General features: G+C 43.4%; 1 long non-coding RNA gene across 1 annotated transcript in view; it reads right to left on the bottom strand.

The window, feature by feature from the left end:
• Positions 1-17,285, bottom strand: part of LOC144471308 (uncharacterized) — a 91,589-nt gene extending 74,304 nt beyond the window's left edge. The window contains exon 1 of the long non-coding RNA XR_013494243.1: positions 17,022-17,285. This is a non-coding gene — a long non-coding RNA (uncharacterized LOC144471308). The remainder of the gene's footprint in view (positions 1-17,021) is intronic.
• Positions 17,286-19,914: the final 2,629 nt, after the last annotated feature.

Below are 19,914 nucleotides of genomic sequence, written 5' to 3'. Positions count from 1 at the left end.
TTTGGCTTCAATAAAATGTTACGTGCAAACTTCAAAAGAGAATACGTTTGAAAGTTAGGCTCCGGATACAACGGCTAACCATGCCAGCAAATCGTCGACATTAAAGTGCGGCGCACGGAGACGGCGCGCCACGGCAATCAATCAGACGCAACAGCGCGCATCATTCTGTCCCCGGCCGTGCCCGCCGACCGAGATTAATTGCCGAACGCGCCGCCGACGTAGAAACATCGTGTAGACACCGGCCGCGTACATTTTCCGCGGCGACGCGATCCTCCGCCGTCGCGAGAACGCGCGAACTTTACGACCCACGGCGACGAACACCGTGTCGAAGCGTTTCCTCCGAGAACGAGGGTGGAGGATGTGGGAGGGAGGATGTGACGGCGGATAGCGAACGGCAGGAATCCCGGGACGGCGTTATTATCTGTTTCGAAAGTTCCCCCGTTCCCCGTCTTTTATTACACGAAAATATCGGAGGAGCGGCTAAACCAAGTAGATAAGTTGGGAGTCTATTTTACGAGCGGCACCATATTGCGGATTTTCCCTGGCGCGGGAATACCCTCTCTCTCTCTCTCTCTCTTCTACGATTCGCGGAAGAGAGCTCGTTCCGCGGGAATCCGCGTGCCCGGATTGAAAATCTCGGATCCTCAAAGCGGCTGACAAACGCCCCTCCGCCGAAGTTACGGATCGGCTGCGGAGAAATCCGACGCGACCGAGGAGTCGCTCGAACTGGAGGCAACGCATTACCGAAACGAACCGGAGGGACCGCCGTACGAGAGGCGCGCGGTCTCCGCGAAAAGTAGCTGCGAACGTTTCCCGTATCGATCTGGGCGAGTGGTTTTCGCTTTCGATGATTTGGGCTGTCGTTTGCGAACGCGATGGCGCATGGTGCTTGGAATTATATAAAAAAAGACCATAAATGATCTACTTATTTTTATTTTCCATAATATATTAGTAATTATCTGCTAAAATATTTATTTTAAAACAGTTAAAATTAACTTTTTTTAAAACAATTAAAACAAGGTTTTTGACCCCAAACCTAGGAAACAGAAAAATATCTCTGGTCTATTGTTCTCGACGAATGAAATGAAACGTCCAAGTAATTTTGCTCGACCGTGTTTCCAATTTCATTAAGAACCCATAAGATCAACGCCTGCTCGGACTCCCATAACTTCCAGTTCCAAGGGGACCTATTCACCATGCCCTAATCGGCCCTGTTTGCGAGGCTCTCGGACGCAAGGCTGGAACTCTCCGCGAGCCGGTGGAAACCACCACCACCACCACCACCTCCAGCCCCCGGGTCAAAGATTGAAGGATCGATGGCGTGGGCCGAGAGGGTTGGCGCGCAGATTAAAATGGTGTCTCTAGCTAGGGCCGTAGGGTTTAGCCGCGCGGATAGACATTCATCTCCCGTTTTACCTCGGTCTCTCTTTCGCACCTCGTGCCCCACGATCTATATGTGTGTGTGTGTGTTGTTCGACTGTTCACCGTCCCGTACGCATCAACGTTGCTGCCGCTGCTGCTGCTGCTGCTGCTGCTCTGGTTCTTTCTCGTCGGACGAACGGGGTGTATATGGAGGTTGGCGTTCCGCCAGAGAGCAGCAATATTGTAGCAGCAGGCAACCCCGGGGAATCTCGTGACTCTCCGAACCGACCCCGCTGGCATTCTACCTACCTACCTACCACCCTCTAAACCCTGTATGCGCACATGCACGCCACCGTGTAACGGTTACTGCCTGAGAGGAGCGGAGAGATGGATAGATAAATACGGGGTGGGAGAGAGACGAATGGAGAGAGAAGGAGAAGGAATAGAGAGATAGATGGATAAATGGAGAGAGAAATACAGCCGCAGTGAGAGAGAGAGAGAGGGAGAGAGAGAGACTGAGGCAGAAACAGTGAGAGTGAGAGAGAGAGAGAGAGAGAGAAGTAGAGAAATAGACTGATAGATAAATAGAGAGAAAATACAGACACACACAAAGAGAGAGGGAGAGTGAGAGAGAGAGAGAGAGAGAGGGAGATGGAGACATAGCCTGATGGGTAAATAGAGAGAAATATAGGCACAGAGAGAGAGACAATCAGGCAGACAAACAGAGCGAAAGATAAAGAGAGAACCAGAGAAAGAGAGAGAGCGAGAGAGAACAAGAGAGAGGGTAGCGAAGGTACCCGATATCATACCGTCTTACTTACTAAGCACTAGGGCCGATCGCCTCGACACCCTCTCACCCTCCCTCTCCAACCCCCCTTCTCTCTCTCTCTCTCTCTCTCTCTCTCTCTTTCTCTTGCGCCCCTCGCTTTCTCCGTGGTTCTGCCAGCCTGATTTATAGCCGGCGGTGTAATATACTGTTTTAAAGGCGACGTTGTCGGAGAGGAATCTCGATGGATGTCGGGAAGCATCGTCCGCAGCGGCACTTCCGGCCGCGGGACCACCGCTCGGCTGAGGATGCCTTCTCGCAGGAAGTCGTTATCGGTCCCGTCCGTGTGTGCATTAATGCACGCGCACGCGGGGATCCGCGCGCGCGCGCGCGCGGCCTCTTTTCAAGCAATAATGCACGCTATAAAGATGATGTATGCCGCCGCTAACGCCGGTTTATACCGACGGCGAATCTTTCCTTCGACCCCTGATGCTACTACAACCCGTGACGAATGCCGCCTCCGATCTAATTTCCTATCGTATAACATCGTCAACGGCGATCCGGTGGTATGTATATTCTTGTCTGATTCATTGTCCGATTCGACGACGGCGAGAGATAGTCAAGATATTGTCAGAATATTGTCAGAATATTGTCAGAAATAGTCAGAATGTTGTCAAAAATAGTCAGAATATTGTTAAAATATTGTCAAAATATTGTCAAAAATAGTCAGAATATTGTCAAAATATTGTCAGAAATAGTCAGAATATTGTCAAAATATTGTAAGAAATAGTCAGAATATAGTCAAAATATTGTCAGAAATAGTCAGAATATTGTCACAATATTGTCAGGATATTGTCAGGATATTGTCAAGATATTGTCAAAATATTGTCAGAAATAGTCAGAATATTGTCAAAATATTGTCAGGATATTGTCAGGATATTGTCAAGATATTGTCAAGATATTGTCAGAAATAGTCAGGATATTGCCAAAATATTGTAAAAAATAGTAGCTTTGGATAATTGTTATTTTAGAAGAAAAAGGAATAATTGTTGGTGAGTATGTAGTTGTTTGTGGAGGCATGGAGGTTGTAGGGTATGTTACAGTGAATTGCAGTTGGGCGTAAGTCAATGGATTAATGATTAATGATTATGGTTAATGTGGTATCGTGTGCATGATCGATGACTGCGGTCAGGAAGCGATTAAGTAGTAATGATTTACGGAGCACTTGAGGAATTTAAGGGAATGTGATCGTTGGTTATGGTTGAAGTTGGAATTATTAATTATTTGGCGATTGCTTTGTATAATAATCGTGTAATAATGGCGCAATAATCATTTAATAATCATATAGTATGATATTAATATAAATATAAATATTACATTAACATATTAATATTATATTATATATTATAAAAAGCATATCCAATCTCGATAGCACATACCAGGAAAGATAAATTAATCATTAATAATTACAGATCACTGCTGACAATTTACAAAATACCAAACACAACTTCAAATCTTAACTCAATCCACGTTAAACTGATCAACGATTACACTTGCCCTAATTAATATAAACCCTAATTAGATTCACAATAAATTACAACCACCACGATAAATTAAAACCAACCGTTTCCTAATTCCAAGACATTCGCAAAAATGAGTCCAGAAGACGTACAGAGTGTCGAAACGCGATCATCCACGGTTTAATCAAGCCCTAAAATCTAATCGAGCCCCGGATAACCCATAGCGGAATCAAACTGGCGATTCGTTTCCCCGCGAGCACCGAAGTTGGGCCGGCGGAATAGCAGGATGGAGCAATCGGGCGGGGTCGGATCCGGATTTGAATTCTAATTCGGAAACGGCGGAGGCCGGGTGCCGGTTTCCGTCGCGGCCGGCTACGAAGACGGTAACCATTGGTCGCGTGTCGATCCCAATGACGCGCGACGGCGACGGCGGTCCGCAGGTCGGGAAGTAAAGGGGTTTCCCGTCGGACGCAAAATGGTTTTTAATATTCCCGGATCGGCTGCCGGCCGGATCCTATCGGATCGGATCGGACGGAATCGGATCGGTGCGCGGCACGTGACGCGAAAAAGGAGAGACTCTCGTAGTCGGCCCCCGCTCGGCTCTCTCTCTCTCTCTCTCTCTCTCTCTCTCTCTCTCTCTCTCTCTCTCTGGCTCGTGCTCGACGGAGCGGAATCGATATTGTTCCTCGCGAGGGCCGGCGCTACGGCCGGAACCACGTCGTCGTCGTCTTATTCCCTTCCTCTCTCTCTCTCTCTTCTAAGTTTTTGAATTTCGCCGTGGAATATATTCGCCCGATTTACAGAACCGTGCCGAACTAGAGGCTGCCTAGCGCGCTCTTTGTTTGCGAAATCTTAAATCGGGGGGAGGGATTCCTTGTGTACATACAGACGACGGTATTTTCCCCGCGAAGTCGCCCCCGCCGCCGTCCGATTGGAAATCGATATTCCGCCGGCCGTCGGCAGAATTGAATCGAAAGTTTTCGCGAGCGCGCGAGACAAGGAACCGCGCGGAGACCTCGATAAACTGACAAATCTGTCTCTGCCCGTCCCCGGTTTTTTCGAAAAAGTTTCGCGCGCGAGAGATTCGGCCCGGCCGGAGCCGCGGGCGCATAATTTACTCGCGGTCGCGGGAATACTACTTACGACCGCTGTTTTCCGCCGGGGATTGGCTGTTTCGCTCGAGTTGCGGAATCTCGCGGTGAGAATGGAGTTTTATTGGACACCGTGCCACTTGGTCAAACGGAACTGATTCGAGTGTAATGAGATTTTCGCACGATCTTCATTGTTATTTTATGATCGATAAAAAAGAAATTCTTCACATTCGAAGACGGTTCGATGGTATGTTATATAGTGTTATTTATTTATTTATTTATTCGGAAAAGAAGAATGATCGATTCGAAGACGGTTCGATGGTATATTACACAATATTTTTCATTTATTTATTCAGAAAAAAATAATGATCGATTCGAAGACGGTTCGATGGTATATTACATAGTATATTTTATTTATTTATTAAACTGCGCTAACTCTGTATGCGATATTAAAGAAAAAGTAAATAATAAATGTTACATACAGTGATTACTGTTAACCCTTTCCACTTAAATGGTGACTCTGAAACACCACTAAAATTGTGACAGAACATTCCAAAATAATTTTTATATTATGAAAAGTTAGATCTCAAAAAATTATTGAAAGTATAACCGTCGTTGCATGAATATACTAGATTGAATTTCGTATGAATAAAATACGTTTTGCAATATGAAATGGCAACGATATATGTCGGAAAAGTTATTTTCCGAAATAGTATAACAATTTTTAGGGGCGCCTCGGAGTCGGAGTGCAAAGGGTTAAAAGAAAAAGCGTGGAACCGGTCGTTTGGACCGACTCGGTAGATTTAGCGTTAAACGATCGAATGACCGGTCGGCGAAGCGTTGAGCGCGCTCCTGAGATTTCCCAGGGATCCGTGAAAGGGTTAGGAAGCGCGAGAAGGGCGCACGTTCCGCGTCGCGATATCGATTTCGTTCGGCGAGTGATTTTCACTCACGGACTCCGAAGAGTTTTCTCGATCGCCGCGCGCCGCGCGCTCTCGACTTGTTTCCATTCATCCCGCCAGCAATTTGCACGGGGAACGGGTAATCCGATTCGATGGACGCTTTGCCGCATCTCATGGTAATTTCCATACGTGGATTCTCTTACAATGTTGCCGGACAAGGACTTTCACGAGATTATGCCCGTAGCCGAGTGCTGTTCGGGAATTTTATCCCCCCCGGGAATCCGCGGCGCGTTGCTCGGCGAGTGTTTTCTCTTCTTTTTGCGTTTAACCCTTTCGATACGAATGCCGGATGGATCCGGCGTCCGTGAGGCGATCGGTATGGACGAGTGTCGGATATGGCGTCCATGGGATGATCGGTGTAAGTAACAGAATTTTAAATAAATATATTTATCAATATTTTGTATAAATATTTGTTAATATTTTATATAAATACCTCTGAATTTGTCTTAAGCTACAGGCAACGCCTGTATAATATGTATTGTTTAATAATAGTGCTAAGAGTGGATTTATTTTAACTTCGTCTTATTTATATTATAATAACAGCTTGAAAGATGAAGAAATGTACCTAAATGATTTTTATAGTGAAATATTTTTATAGTATCTGCAGTTGTAGAAGAACAGATTGAGAACCCAGTCGTTTGAACTAAATTATAGAAAATTGGGTTAAGTATTTTATAATCAGGTTGATTATTGTATTGTAGGAGATCATGCAATTTTATTTGACTTCAATATAGCCAGAACGAGATAACAGGAACCCTCTACGAATCTCGCGAGATTAGATAAACAGGCTTTCTATGTAGTCGATTAGGGTTCAACAAACACTCGCAGTAGATTATGCGAGAATTTACCTGTATCGTCAAATTCAGCGTACGTTTGTTGGACTGAATCTTCAGACTCACTAACTACGGATCTTCTAATTAATATTAAATGTAGTAAACAATAATATCAATTGGTGTTTTTTGCTTTACTAACATTTTTATAGTGCCGTAAAACAATTTTCGTTGCACAATATTCATTTGATCTATTTTACTTATTTTATCTCTACTTTATTTATTCTAATAATCGCTAATATTTAGAAAATTATATAAAAACATCGAAACTTACAGTAACTCAACATTAAATTTCAATTTCCATTTCGTTTTTACTTATTTCATTAATCACGAAAGCTATATAATATTTAAACAATTATATAACAATATCGAAGCTTACAGTAAAACTCAACGTCAAATTCCAGTTTCAATTTTCATCTAACACTCAAAGAAATTATATAATAATATCATAGCTCACAGTGATATAATCTTACAATTTTTTCTAAATAATATCCAATAAATAATTAATCACCGCGACAACCAATTCACAGTCTACCAATCGGCATTAAAAGCCGTCTTATAGTCTGTCTGTCTGCAAAGCGTTGATGCGACGTCAACGCAAAATCGAATACTCGTTTTCCCCGTCGGAAGACGTTAGCTTTCCGCGTGTCGCAATAAAGCGCGGAGGACTCGCGCGGATTTGAATTGAAGTGGATAGTAAAGGGCGGAGCGTTGATTTAAAATGTATGAGACCGGTGGAAAATTCGCGAGGGCTAAGGAGAATTGCGAGTTAAATGTTGGCCGACGTGACTCGGTGTTCCTCGTAGGACATTTGCAATCGGGGGAGCTCGCCTCGATTCCGCAAGGAAGCAATTTCGACGCGGACGAACGAGAGAGACAGCGAGACTAAGGAAGAGAGAGGGGGAGAGAGAGAGAAAGAGAGAGAAAGAGAGAGAGAGAGAGATTGAGAGAACAAGAGACAGGAAGATTGAGAGAGAGATTAAGAGATTGAGAGACAGAGACTGAGAGACTGAGAGAGAGAGAGAGAGAGAGTGGCTGGCGCAAGGCAGTCGAGCCACAAGTATCCACCTCCACTTCCGCCGAGCGCGCCTCTCATTGGTCACTGTTTTTCGTTAATAACTCTTTAACAAAACCTCGGAGAAAATTTTTGCAAAGGAAAAAGTTGCTCCAAATGACCTAAGCTACTATGTTATGTCAATTTTGACATAACCTTGTCATTTTTACTACACCTTCTAATTTATTAATAAACCACGGCATCTAGATTTACATCATTTGCAACTAGCTCGAATTATTAGACGAACAATTTCCTTTTATTAAACTCTCATTTCATGGAATCATTTCCTGATACAACCTTACATAACCTAACATTTTTGCCGCGCATAAAAGATCGACAGTCTAGTTACGATAAGAACTCAATAGAGGCACTAGATTCAATAGGCAAAGAGTATCGATTCAGCGCGGCTAATTCGAAGCATTTGCTGCTCGGCCGTTCGCCGCGCCGATAAATTGAAAAGAAACGAGCGGCGCCGATGTAACGCGAGGAACGTAACACGGGCGCACGGGCTCCGCCGTGATCATAAAGGGTTGGATACCGGTTGGAAGATCCCGTTTCCCGCGGGCCAATTTCGCTAATTTAAACGCGGCGGACGGAAAATTAATACGGCCAGGTTTTTCGACGTGGAAACGCGGCGGACGGCCGGGCGGCACGGGCGCGCGAGCAACGCCGCGGCTAATAGGTAACAAAGAGGAGGAGCTGTTACAACAAACAGTATCGGCCGTCGATGGGAAAAGGGCCGGTGATGAATTGCAGCGGATAATGGGATTAAGGCAGATGGCGTCCATTAAGCAATGTGGTTTTAGTCTAATATGATTTCCATGTTCATACCGTGGGAGGGTTCCGGCACCGGTTTTGGCATTGCCGCTCTGCAGATTGCCACGCACTGGCCACTACTTGTCCACGATAATATGATTTATCTCGTCGAGTGTCTCGCGGCGCGCGCGCGAGCCGATGCCGAGCCGAAACGATAAATATCGACAAGCGCTCGATTGAATAAATCATCGGACGATACAGGCGGCAGGCAAACCGGCCGCGAGGCGGACGATTTTCGAAATCGTACTTTCGGGCCCGAAAGATGAATACCCGACCGATCTTCCCGATAAATTATTGCCCGGATCCGGCCGCGCGACGGACAGCGCCGCCATTTTAATTAGAATCGTTTCGATGAACGCTGTTTTCGATGGTCGACGTCCAGGTGCAAAACGGAGATGATTTATCAGGGATAAACGGTCGAGTTTCTATAATTTTTGTTAAACTTTTTAAAATGTTCTATCTGTGTTTATTTATAAAGATACGAATTTTAATTTCATATTGATAATAATTTTTTAGATCAAGCGTTTGTGTAACAGAATTGATAATAGAATTTTACGATTTCCTTATTGGCGATATTTCACAGTTAAATTAATTTTTTTCGAGATCTTCGAGTCTAATTTAAAATGAAAATTATTTATTATTTAATATTTTATTCTTCTAAAAATGACGAGATTCGAGAACCTAGTCCGAGTCTCTCTCTCTCTCTCTCTCTCTCTCTCTCTGTTAATTGAACGACGGAGGTCGGTCGCACGAAAGACCGGTGCTCGGCTCGAACTTTGAACCGCCGATAATCAGATAGCAATCCGGGGATATTTATTTAAATCCGTCGACGGAGGAGGAGGGGAGGAGGGATCGACGCGAGGGCGCACCCGAAATCAGCGTCGGGTGGTAACACGATGTACTTAGGAGCGTATTATGCTGCCTCGGGGCAATCCAGGTCACTTCCGTCGAAATCTCGTTACCCATTTCCAACTGAGAAATTTAATCAGACCCCGGCCGCGCCGGTACGCGAGCCTCGTAGAGCGGTGTCGTCGACTCAATCAACGTTCTCTTTGGGACGAATAATTCCCGGCTAATCAATTTTGTTTCGGACCCGCGGAGGATCCACGACCGACAAAGTGTTCCCGCCCGCGTATCTCGACCGTAAATACTCCGCGTCCCCGCGCCCTTATTGTACTTTCCGCCGTCCGATCGATTCCTCCCTTGAACGATTTCGGTGTGACGAGCCGCAGAGAGAGAGAGAGAGAGAGAGGGAGAGAGGGAGAGAGCGAGAGAGAGGCGGCGAACAGAATGAATTTTCCCGTTCAAAAATTTCGAATAACGTTTCGCGGACCGTCGACGCCGGGTCCGCGGGGCGGAAGGGGCGGAAGGGGGGGAGGGGGCTGGCCGGTTGGAAGAGAGCGATTCGACGACACCGGTGACGAAACGAATTTCAATTGGCTTTTGGTGGAATCGAAACGGGCCGGTCACAGTTGCGGGCCACCGTGAGTAATGGCGGTTTGATTTAAACTTTCTCGATAAATGAAATTTCTGTCCGCGCCGCGACTGCCGACGATTGATGAGCCCCGCGTTTCCAAACGCGGCAGGGGTGGTGGTGGTGGTGGGGGGGGGGGGGGGGGGGGTGGCTGGAGGCCCCACACCTTCATTACTACCGATTGTTTATTTGCGATAATTGTCATCTATCAACGTTATGAACGCCGCGGCGGGCGCAATCTGCCCGCGTGACCAATAAAAATCGGAAAGGAAGGCGCAGCCAGAAACCGATCGATAAACTGTACGGCGATTTTAGGGTTTACGGCGAATATGGAAGCTTTTCACGCTGTGCTCTCTCTCTTTTTTGATACGTTTTATCTTGGATCGCTTTTTCATTAGATTTATATTAATTTAGCGGAACGTGTTGACTGTCGGAGAATTCTAGGTACGAAGTTATCTCGGGATTTCGAGATATTATTGGCTGACGGATTTCACGCGATTCTTTTTCCTCGAGGATTATTTTTCTGAGCAATTTTCTTTCAGTTTATTTAATTTATTTTATTTGAGTCAATTTAACTTTATTCAATTTAAGTTAAGTCAACTTAGCTACATTCAATTTAATTCCATATTTAAGCTTAGATCTTTAATTATTTATAACATATGCAACCCGAGTAAAAGTTATTTAAAAAATTATTTAATAAGGGACCTTCTCCCTTAAATTATGTTATCATAATCGCTATTCCTCCACTATAGTTACAACAAAGCTACTTGCCTTACGAGAAAGCTAGTTGACTTATATCAAAGCCACATGTCTTACGATAAAGCTACTCGTCTGGCAACAAAGCTACTTGTCTCATAACAAAGCTACTTATCTTACAACAAATCCCACTCCTCTTACATCAAAACTACGCGCCCTACAACAAATCTACTTATTTTACAGCAAATCTACTCGTCTCGCGACAAAGCCACTCGTCGTACAACGAAGCTGCATTCTCTTCTTAAACATTGACGGCAATTTTCCGACGACAAGAAACCCTTGCCGCTCGTCGACCAACAATAAGAGGCTCGACTTCGCCGTCTCTCGTCGGCGCATCGACGAGACACTGTTTCCCTTAAAAACAAGAACCGCCGGGAGACGCGCCGTTCAGACAGCGTTCCAGACTCGCGCGCTACACCGCGTCGGCCGCCCTCCCATTTAAACTTTCGGGGGGCGCGCGCGCCGCGCCCGGCTAAGTAAACGCCGACGGAATTCCGCGGCGTTTCCCGACGATATATTTATCCATTCATATATTCATTAGCGACACTCGGCGGCGGTCTCTCTTTCTCGCTCGGCGATGACGAAACTGGGCCAAAGTGTCGCCGAACGCGGAGGAGAAACTTAGGCACCCGGTGGTATTGACAGTCGACGTCGCGGCATTTAAAAGCAAACAGAACGGCGGGGGGAACGACGCGCGCGTTCTCTAATCGAATCTCCATATCCACGGTGTAACGCAAACAATCGTTAACGACTGTTTGTTCTACGGCTGATACGCGAGTTTTTCCTACGACTGTGTAAATTCGGTGCGATCCGAAATCTTTACAGGTTCTTCGACGGCTGATGGCGAGACATTTATGACCTGAGTTGACGAAATTAGACATAGAATATTATGAATAAAAAATAGAAGGTTTTGTTGTTATAGAGGAAGGCATCGCTGGAGAATTATTAATCCTTTGCTCCCGGCGCCATTTTAACTCTAAATCTAGAAATATTTTGGATGCAAAAAGAATTCTTGCAAATGTTAAACATCAAGAAGCAATTAATTTATTAATAATTTAGCAATTTTACGTTCGTGTTCCAAAAATTATTTGACGGATTTTATCTGTTATTTTTATTAGCGAATAAAATGGCAAAATATCTAGTTATTTCGACTACGTAGCAGCATTTTGAAAATTCGCGCGCCCTGCTCTCATTGGCTCCCGTTTCTCGTCAATAACTCGTAAACAAAGGCACATTTTACATAAGGAAAAAATTACTCCAAATAACCTGAAAAAACCCCTCATTTTCCAAACTTACAATAATATTAATCCACCCTATATAAATTAAACATCTGCTTCTGGAACGTTAATTATCACCCCGACGCAAATAAAACTCCTCCACCGATAAACAAGATTATTTACGACTCTCCATTTCATTAACTTAACTTTCATTAACTTAATTACCACCACCATCGAGAAACAACGCGTAATAATGATACGGCACAACGCCATTTTCGTTCCAATTAAACATGGCCCGTTGTTCGTCATCGTATCAACGTTTTATAAATTAATCATTCCATTAATATTTCGTATATTAACGCAGATCAAACAGGGCATCCTTTTGAGGGAAAATATTGCAGTTATGCATGGCCGATGATTAATTTGGGATCGGCTGCGATACACCGTACGCGTACATTTAATTAATTCAATAAAACGATATTCTGCTCACCGGCGTGTGTACACGAGCAGCCTCTTTGTATCGAGTTTCCCTCCGATTGTTTATTTTCCGTTCGTCCACTATCGTTTCTAAACTGATCTGTCGATCGTACGTGGATATTGTATTGGTTTCGAATTGTAGTGACGTAAGTCGCATTTTCCCTCTATTGTTAACCGTTTGCGCTACTTTAACGAGTCAAATTCGTAATAAGAGATTTCGTGCAACATATACTATACATAAATATTAATTTCGCCTAAATCGAAATTAAATTGTATTTTTCTGTTATCAAAGTCTAGAAATGGAAATAAATAAAGACAATACAAGAAATAAAAATTATCTGGTCCTATTAAAGAAAATATTATTTAGTAATTTACAGCTAAGTTCGCTCATCGTAACTGCATAATTTATACCACTCCACTTCTTTTTAATATTTAAGTATACACAGATTGCAATTTAATACTAAATCATCGATTGTCAAATAGTCGATTTCACATTTATTATTTAATAATTATGGATGCCATAAATCTTCTTCCATCGCTTTCTAAATTCAGACTGACGCTATCATAAAAACTGTGAGAAATAAATAAATATAAATTCTGAAATAAAATGATGAAAAATGAGTAAACAAATATAAGCTCTATCTTGTATTATTCACAAAGCAATCTCACTTTAAAAGTCCAATAGACATAACGTTAATACTAATAAAATGTGACCCGCGCCACCGATTCTAACCTCTCATTTGCAAAACACGGTAGCCCGTACAATAAATTAGAAACAAACAAGGATAAACGACGCAGCTAAATGAAGACTCAGTATCCAGCCGAAAGGAACCCTAAAATGCCGTATAAATAAATAAAGAACAAATTGGCCGCCTTTTTTACGCCCCAATTCTGTTCCGCGGAGGGGGGGTCGGGAATTACTAGGAACGGAGTTCCTTAACAATTGTTTACGAGATATGATACAACACGGTCTTATCAAGGCTCGCATATTTTAGCCGGATCGCGGGCGTCCCTTTTCTTCCTCGGGGCAAAAAGGAAAAAAAAAAAACAATTTGCGGAAGTCGCCGGCAGAACACGGGGTAGTTTGCAATTCATTCTGTTCGGAGGACGGCGGTAACGCGGAGCTGTGTGGGGGGGGGGGGCGCGATGGGCGGAGACGAGAGGGGATAGTCGCGGGATGCTGCACGGTGAATCCGGTCGACACAAAAGGGAATGGGTAATGATGCACTTAAAGGGCCGGGCGATTCAAAGAGAAACTAAATATCCAGCGAGCACGCACGAGTAATAAATACACAGAATGGCAAACTAGTTTTCGGATCCGCATTTTTAATGGCGGCGCCGTTGTTTTCCTCGCCGGGATACGTTCTACGCGGAGGGCGCGGCCCGCGCGAGAGGAGACTGCGGAATTCACGGGCGACTCGGTTTAATGAGAGATCGGCTAATTTTTCCCAAGGCCTGTTAATTAACCGACCGTTTCGCGTCGGCGGGGATCGAACCGCCGCGGCATTTTTAATTTCACGCGTATTATGCCCGCATCGCGAGCGCTTTCATCCCCCCCCCCCCCTGCGACCGCGCTCTCGTATGGTGCTCCTACGGGTTCGTAGTACGAGCAACCGCTGCGACTAACCGCGCCGCGTTACCGCTGTTGAATAATTTGTCCCGCGTAACGAAATCATTTTTCAGCGGCGAGATGCGGTCGAAGGATCGCGAGATTGAAGATCAACGGTATAATATATGTAACAACAAATTATGTATAATATAACAAAATATGGAATATGAGAATTTCGACCTTCGCCTCGCCCAATACTTGACATAACCTCTATAGAAGGGTGAACCGACTTTGATATTTGCAGAGAATTTGTTGGAATCTAGTTATTCATTAATATTAATGTTTTTATAGAAATATACTTGTCCATCTTGTTTGATAATTTATATTTTATCATCAACCTATTATACCATTTTCTTCAAAGCTACAAAAATTAAACTCAATTGCAATAATTTCTAAAGAAACAATTTACTACTATAATGTTTAAATATTGTTAATAACAAATCGGAACCTCGTTTAAACTAACAGTGACGGAATAGCACTCATACTTTGAACAGATTGTTACTACAAGTCTCTTTCACGTGTCAGACTCGGTAAGTCATGGCGAAGGGTTAATATTCTCTTCTTTGAAGTTGGCTACAGTTCTTAGCGATCCTCAAAGTAGCGAATACCGTGGGGAGCAAAACTGTGTCACGCTTTTAGAATGGATACATTTTTTAAGAGTGATCTAAGTGGAACGAAGTTGCGGATCGGATGTCGTTTCAGTGAGCTTTACTATTTTGTCCGCTGTTCTCTGCGTTTCTGTCGTCTATGCGACACACTGATTCTCGAGAGAAAAAATAGTTATATACTATAAATATAATATTTCTCATAAACTTTAATAATTATTTAATAAACCAGGAGAAGACAGAAGAAATAAGGAACAAATCGGTCGCACGAAGAAAGGAATAGAAATAATATTATTAAATATATATTTTACCATAAAAATTCTCAAACGCTACAAACTAAAATATAGAAACATTCTAACTTCTGTTACTGTAAAAATAAGTATCTTCTCGTCTATAAAAATTAAATAAATAAAAAGAAACGTCCACTGAAAACCATTGATTAAAACAACGAAACCTGTTATTACATATAACATTTTATCACCACTAATATCAATTATCAGTCGACCAAAAAATTTGTGAATACCATTAAAAAACCAACGAACCCATTGGCAAATCATTGGCGCAGAATACCGCGCAGTTTTCCAATTAAAAAATTCCCCCAAAAAATACAAGAAAACCGAGTCCACGGCAAAAGACACCCTTAAGCATCACTGGAACGCGGCACGTCAGAAATAGAGCGCCAGCTAATTAAATCATGTTGCAGCCACGCCCCTGGATGAAAAACGATCGTTTAAACTTGCCCCGATAGTTTCAGGGATTCCCCGGAGGTATATCCCCACCCACCGGGTCGGAGGGCCGGTGCCTTAATACGCGGAGCATCGCGCTCGAGGAGCCGTGCTAAACTTTTAAATTGCGCCCGGCACAAAGGAGTCTATAATAAGGCGAACGCGAGAAATTCATCGTCGAAGAGCGCGCGGAAGAGTATCAGGACCAAACTCCCCCCCGGTCGCGAGGCGGGGGGATGGACGGGGGGCCGTTACGTTCATTAAATTACAAAGGGCGAAACGGAGAGCCGGGCGAATGAACTCGGCGCTGCGATTGTGAGTCGAAGTTCCTCGAGCTATTAGACGGGGGAGGGTTGGTAAATAAGCAAGGTGACGCCCGATCGAAGGATGAACGACAATGTACAGGGTGTCCTGATATCGGTGATATAACCGTGGAGGGGTGGAGAGAGTGACTCGGCGTGAAAATACAAAGCGGAGGGGTAAGATTTTTTTTCTTTTGAAGCTTCGTTCTCGAGAAAATTGACTTCAGCTACTGCGTGTACAATATAATATTTATTATGTTATTTATCTAATATGTATAGCAAATTATCCATTAGTTATAAAATCATAAATAATACTAATATAATTTATATTACTAAGATTGTACTGTGGTAATCATTTTTGTCTGAGGATTGACAGTGGATTTAAATAAAAATAAGACATTATTTAGATACCAGTTTACTTTATTAATGCAAAAATCGTTGACAATGCAAAATATTCAATTTTCGTGATAACTAAATCCTTAACTAAAAAATTATATTCTTTATCATCGATTTGTTTCTTTATGAAGAACCACCCCCTTCTCGGTTATACGATTAATACTGTAACACCCTATATATGGACCCCGTATCAGCTGTATACCCCATATCAGTGCTTAAATATGTTGTTAAAATCTCAGAATTTAAATGAAATACCTAATGAGTCAAAATGGACCCAAATCAGACCTAGGGGATGAAATACTAAATAAAAACAGCAAGAATTAAAATATTCACAGAAAACGTAGTTCCATTGTGCCTCCATTTACATTTCAATTATCTCGTTCGATTGGCTAAAATAAAAAAATATTTGTCAAAACGCTATAAAAGTGTCCGGCGATCGACATCGGTGGAAATAAGCGGCAACGATGCCCCTCGTTCGAACTTACGGCCGCGTGCTGCCACCTGACGTCGGAACGGATGAATTCGTGGCGCAAGATTTACCTATCCTCAAGGGTTGGTTTTCCACAGCGGTAATTCGCCCGATAAAACGTTCCGACGGAACCAAAACAAAAATGAAAATATCTGTCAAATTCCGACCAATCACCACCGACCAACATTCACCGCTGTCACGTCGCGGAAAATAATTCCACAACGTGAATCGATCGCGCAATTTATAAAAACGCGTAAAAAAAAATCAAAAAGAAAACAAACACAGATGAAGTAAAAAAATCACTCCGTAGTAGCCTGTCAACCGGGCCACACTTATAAATCCCGTTCGATTTGACTTTTAAAACATAAATTCGCCGGGGCGCGATCAATCCGGTGCCAGACAGATCGCAAACACAGCTGTGATTGCACGTTCGTCAAAAGCGTGCGCGATCGCAGGTGCCATTTTTCATAGAGCATATTTCACGGTTCATGCGCGCCCCGTAGTCGATGCAAAGTCGCATTCGCTATGTTCGCGGATCGAACCGAGGAATCGGATTGGCAAAGGAAAAAACGATCTCGTCTGTCACTCACGTTATTCCGACGGATGGGGACAGCGACGGACCGGCGTGTGGCCTGGCGGGGATGCGATAAAAAAAATAAGCGAACGCTTCTCGAGTTCTCACTTGGGCACAGCACTGCGGCACACTTCACCCCCGCTCATTGTACGCGAGGAACGTTCTACAACTGGGAAACGGTCGCGGAACCAGCTGACATTGACCGTGTAAACACGATCGCGAACCGGTCAATTCCCGTGGCCAGCCAGCGTTTTCGATACGGCGGAGTCGCGTGCGCCATGGCGGTGCGGAACAGCTGTTCGCGTAGGGTGGCTCGTTATGGGGCGGAAGGGGGTGGAAATGCATGCACGGGCATCTAGCGACGAGGCTGCGAAACCCTTTCGCTGCTTACTGCTTCGAGGACAATGGCGGGAACTGCGCTACCGCGACTTTATTGATGTTTTATTCTGTATTGATGGTTATTTATTTAAATTATTTTGATCTATATTGGTTTATTTTGTTCAATTATTTTCATCTATATTGGTTTATTTATTTCAATTACTACAATTTCTCGTGGAGAATTTATTGGGCCTTCTTAGTCAGCGGGAAAATATTCATGAACAATTTCTTCATTGATTTTGAATAAATTATGCAAAGGAAATTATTTTATTTGAACTTGTATCTTTTGTGTTTAATTTTTTACGAGACTTCTGTGAAGTTGTTTATCCTTCTTTGTCGATTTTTACTACTTGACTGTAAATTAAATGTAAATTCACGCTTTACCAGAATCCGATTAAAAATACTAATTATTATAGCACATCAGAGTAAACGGAAATAATTTTATTTTTAACCAGAAATCTAAATAAAAATTCTGTTTCTATTTACAAATGAATGAATTAATTACTAATTTACTAGAAAGCTATAAAATTACTGAAAATTATAACATTTGCAAAGATTACAAAATAAACTATTAATATAGCGAAAAAAGGGATGAAAAGAAAAAAGAAACGAATAAAATCGACGACAAAGAACGCGCTCATTTGTTCTCTAAAATAAAGTATCGTTTCAAAGCAGCGTTCTCTTAGGCAACAAGTTCCACCCCCCTATCGATTGCACCGCTCTTATTAAATAATAAATAGGCCCGACGATGTCTGATTGCAGTACACTGAGAATAGCTGGAACGTATTAAGTTTTGATTATCGGCGTTGTCGGTACCTCGGATGGAAAATAGAAATCGAAGGAAGGGCATCGTAGAACAGGGAGCGAGGTTAATGCCGACATTTTCGGAGCCAGGAAGGCATGCCCGATAATTCTGAAGCGTGACAAGAAGAGCACGTTGCACAACGAACGAAGGTCAGCCCGTCTGTCAAATGTATCCTTGCATATTATCACGTGCAATCAATGCAAATTGTTATGCGTGGAACAACATTCTAAGCGCGTAACGAGAAATAAGTATTAGACGAGAGAAACGATGAAACCTCTATATAAATAATAGCTGCCTCGAGCGGCCACAGACAATAAACTACGCCAACAAACAACCTCGAGCTATCGGGCTATTAAAAATTAAAAATCATAAATTAAAAATTAAATATCAAAAATTAAGTGATAAAGGAAGGGCACTGCTCAACGAACCTATGAATTTTTACATATTGTTACTCGCTGTTTGGAAGAGAGAAACAAATAATCGCTACTCGAGAAATTACAAACAATAAAATAATCACTCCAAAAAACACCCTCAGACAACCATACTATACAAAATTAAAAAATTCATAATTAAATAACACAGAAAATCCCCTGTCTAACGAACCTCTACATACTGAAATTTTCCATATTTTTACACATTGTTATCCGCTCGGAACAACATCTCTAGTTCGAAAGCACGATTTTTGCAACCACCGCCGCCAATTACCGATCGCCGTAGAAACGAATGAACGTGTTCGCTGACAAAAGAAGCTAAAAAAAACAAACTGTTATGGACTGCAGGCCACGTGCACCGGCTCCCATTGTTTCCGCACAAAGGCAACAGGGATTTACACGGTCCTAGAAAATCAATAACGAAACGACGACGACGACGGTCGGGTCCCGATCGAAGGATGCTACGCATCTGCCATTGCTACGCATCCGACACGTTTCATGCAAATACGCGCGCCGCGGGATTCGATTTCAAATGCAAGACAATACGCCGCGATCCGCATTCCGTTCTGTTGCTTGCCCGACATTGTCATTCATTACAATTAGATCTGTTGCGCATTTAGATATCGTCGATCTCGATCGCGAGCGCATCCTCCGTTGCAGCGTCTTGAACAAAAGGACCTTCATGGTTAGGTTCTGCTTTAAATAATTCACAGAAAATTTGTTAAAAAATTCTCTGAATCGCTGTTGGGTCTATCTTTTTTATTATAATTGAAATTAGTCGCGCTGCGCGAGGGTTGCGCGGATTTTTGTAGAGTCGGCACCGGGCGACGCGAGAGTCGCTACGCTACTGCGGCTATACAGTCTCATTCACCATGAAGCGGTGTGTTCGCTCGCGTGTGAAGCACGTATATGTAGAGGCACACGATCGCACACGATCGCGAGGAGCATGAATGCGCGACCTTGTGTGCGCAACAGGCGTCAGGATCCAAGTAGAGTCCATAAAGATTGCGCGATGAAGTGCACAAGTGGTGTCCCTACTTCGGGTAGAGGCGGCCAGTTTTTGCAACAGTGGCGTAATTACCCGCGTGGATCCACGTTTTTTTTCTTTTCCTTTTCTTGCCACGCTCGAATGTTTTATCAATCGCGGCGACGTTGGCGCGACGTTCTCGCCCGGAAAAGTCGCCGGTGTTTTTCGCAACCCCCGTCGAGAAATTAATTTACGCTCTGTAGTTTTGGTCCCGGGGGGCGAATTTTTATTGCAGATTTTTATAATTTCTGAGATTGTTGGGGTGGTG

Source organism: Augochlora pura, chromosome 6 (assembly GCF_028453695.1).
Source record: "Augochlora pura isolate Apur16 chromosome 6, APUR_v2.2.1, whole genome shotgun sequence".
In the NCBI taxonomy this organism is placed as follows: Eukaryota; Metazoa; Arthropoda; class Insecta; order Hymenoptera; family Halictidae; genus Augochlora; species Augochlora pura.
Note: the sequence above shows the minus strand (reverse complement) of the source record. Positions and strands in the feature narration are given on the sequence as shown.